We start from the raw sequence: 3,887 nt of genomic DNA on the forward strand, positions 1-3,887 counted from the left end.
GGTTCACCATCTACTTCTCAGACAAAGTTCGTTGTGTCAAATYGGAGGGCCTGTTGTCCGGACCTATGGCAGTCTCTATGGGGGTACCACAGGGTTCAATTCTCGGGCCGACTCTTTTCTCTGTATATATCAACGATGTCGCTCTTGCTCCAGATGATTCCCTGATCCACTTCTATGCAGACGACACCATTCTGTATACATCTGGCCCTTCTTTGGACACTGTGTTGACTAACCTCCAAACGAGCTTCAATGCCATACAACACTCCTTCCGTGGCCTGCAACTGCTCTTAAACGCTAGTAAAACCAAATGCATGCTCTTCAACCATTCGCTGCCTGCACCCGCCCGACTAGCATCACTGCTCTGGACGGTTCTGACTTAGAATATGTGGACAACTACAAATACTTAGGTGTCTGGCTAGACTGTAAACTCTCCTTCCAGACTCATATTAAACATCTCCAATCCAAAATCAAATCTAGAATCGGCTTCCTATTTCGCAACAAAGCATCCTTTACTCACGCCGCCAAACATACCCTCGTAAAACTGACTATCCTACCGATCCTCGACTTTGGCGATGTCATTTACAAAATAGCTTCCAATACTCTACTCAGCAAACTGGATGCAGTCTATCACAGTGCCATCCGTTTTGTCACCAAAGCCCCTTATACCACCCACCACTGCAACCTGTATGCTCTAGTCGGCTGGCCCTCGCTACATATTTGTCGCCAGACCCACTGGCTCCAGGTCATCTATTAGTCTTTGCTAGGTATAGCTCCGCCTTATCTCAGCTCACTGGTCACGATAACAACACCCACCCGTAGCACGCGCTCCAGCAGGTATACTTCACTGGCCATCCCCAAAGCCAACACCTCMTTTGGCCGCCTTTCCTTCCAGTTCTCTGCTGCCAATGACTGGAACGAATTGCAAAAATTGCTGAAGCTGGAGACTTATATTTCCCTCACTAACTTTAAACATCAGCTATCTGAGCAGCTAACCGATCACTGCAGCTGTACATAGCCCATCTGTAAATAGCCCACCCAATCTACCTACCTTATCCCCATATTGTTTTTATTTACATTTCTGCTTTTTTGCACACCAGTATTTCTACTTGCACATCACCATTTGCTCATCTATCACTCCAGTGTTAATTTGCTAAATTGTAATTACTTCGCTACTATAGCCTATTTACCTATTTACCTCCTCACACCATTTGCACATACTGTATATAGGCTTTCTTTTTTTTCTATTGTGTTATTGACTGTACGCTTGTTTATTCCATGTGTTGTTGTTTGTGTTGCACTGCTTTGCTTTATCTTGGCCAGGTCGCAGTTGTAAATGAAAACTTGTTCTCAACTAGCCTACCTGGTTAAATAAAGGTGAAATAAAAAAATAAAAAGTAAAAAAATATACTGAACAGCTCATGTTCTAGACAGAAACGTTCTACATGGCAGACCAATCTGAACTCATCTCTCGACATGTCCAGTCCATCCATTACCTCAGACAATCATGGCTAGCGGGAAGGTTCCTGACTTTTTACAATAATATTGTTCCAGTAGGCTACATCTGTCAAGAGTGAGGCAGGTAACAAAGACATCATTTGCTTTCCTAAACTAGTTTTGTCCAAAAGTTCCAACAGTCGTTGTTGAAAGGATAGAGTGTTTTGAATGTTGTTCACATTTCTAACACCTAACAATGAATCTGAGTTTCACAACAGTTAATCTCTCATATAAAACAATGCAACAGCTATAGCTGGGAAAAGACCTCTACAAGAATAGCTCAGTATAATGTTTGTACCAGTAAACAGTTGGCATAGTCTTGCTTGGAGTGGATTTACAGTGGTTTAAATGGACACTTAAAACACTTATAAAATATTTTATTTGTCAACAACTTTTGACCAATCCCTTAGTTTGTCTCAAACTAAGATAAGACATGTACCATTGACCTACATGGTGTAATTTGGTTCTACGGTCCATGAGAAGAAGATTTTGTAAGTATTTTTTGCCTATTTTAGCATATTAGCGTATGTGCTAATATGCATCTACTGGTAAAGTGTGGCCATCTTTGAATGCATCAACGTTATTTTCTAAAACTCTTTATGAACTATTGTGATGAATCCAAAGACCACATTTGGAGTGAATCTGACTTTTAGACCATGAGAAGAAGATTTTTAATTATTATTTTAAGCTTTAGCGTTATATAGCCAAAAAGGTGAATTATTAATAATTTCCTTATTTGTTTTAAAATATCAATGCCAAACATGGTTCATCATGGTTGGCTTTGATGATCCTAAAAAGTTTCAAGTTGATAGGCCATTGTTGAGTCAATTTATGAAGGATTTAAATTGACAGGTAATGTGACAGGTTAAAGGAAATACTAATAGCCTGTTATACATTAAAAAGTATTAGTAAATTCATAGTATGTGAGGATCTTAAAACATCTAAGGTTAAGAAGATCATGCATTCAGTATTAGTTGATAGATTGATAACATTTATATAATTCTGTTAAAATCCGTCAAGCATACAAAGGGTACGAATTGTGAGAGGAATGTGTAAACGTTATGTTGATTACTTTATGTTGTCGTGGATAAAAGTGTTAATCTGTGATCTACTAAATGCTCTTAATCTATGAGCCTGAGATCGATTGCTCTGGTCTCCACTCAAGTTCACGGAGAATTCGCTGTCTTTTTCTCATTGCACTAAACATTCAATGAGTAAACATTCCGTATCACGCTCTCGTGATTCTTTCTACCCTTTTTCAGGTACGTGTCACCTGAGGCCATTGATCGACCATCAGAGACAGTAAGGACCATCTAATTCAGAGTCAACTCCTGCACAGTAAAAGTTCCTCCTGTTCTGCCAACATGACAACCGCCTTGGAAGAACTACAGGAAGAGGTAGTAGGAGAATTGCGCACCCTGACTAAAGACAAGTTACTAGAGATATGTGATTTCCTGACATATCAGGCGGACAGAGAAGAGATGTTAAAGACAAATCCCGCATATCATTGATGACTCACATTATGATGTTCCTTGAAAGAGAGGAAATTGCAGAGTTAGAAGATGGCGACATGTCGGAATTGTTGCTACTTAAAGACAAAATGACAGAGATGATCAGTGGCATAGATAACAAAACATGGCAAACTGACCATGATATTGAAACAGCCGGAACACATCACAGAATAGAGGAACTGAGAACTGTAACCCCACAACAAAGGGTGGGAACTGAGCAGATTACTGCAGCCAAAGCCAGTGATTCTCTGCGTCAGCCCCAACCCCATGCCAATCTTCAGGGGAGCGTGCCGCTCTCACCCAATGCACAGCCCAGCTCATACTGGCGCAAAGAGTTTAAAATTTCTGGTCAGATAGGTGAACCGGGCCAGAAAGATAAACTGATTTTTTCCAGCCTTGCCCATCAGATCGAGAGCGGACTTAACAGAGGCTATCCAAATCAAATCAAATCAAATCAAATCAAATTTTATTAGTCACATACACATGGCAATGCCATTTAATATAATGTTTACATACCTACATTACCCTCTCATATGTATATACTGTACTCTATATCATCTACTGCATCTTGCCATCTATGTAATACATGTACCACTAGCCACTTTAAACTATGCACTTTATGTTTACATACCCTAACAGTTACTCATCTCATATGTATATACCGTACTCTATACATCTACTTGCATCTTGCCATGCCGTTCTGTACCCACCACTCATTCATATATCTTTATGTACATATTCTTTATCCCTTTACATTGTGTGTGTGTATAAGGTAGTAGTTGTGGAATTGTTAGGTTAGATTACTTGTTGGTTATTACTGCATTGTCGGAACTAGAAGCACAAGCATTTCGCTACACTCGCATTAACATCTGCTAACCAATG

The sequence above is a fragment of the Salvelinus sp. IW2-2015 genome, linkage group LG16 (assembly GCF_002910315.2).
Source record: "Salvelinus sp. IW2-2015 linkage group LG16, ASM291031v2, whole genome shotgun sequence".
Taxonomy (NCBI): domain Eukaryota; kingdom Metazoa; phylum Chordata; class Actinopteri; order Salmoniformes; family Salmonidae; genus Salvelinus; species Salvelinus sp. IW2-2015.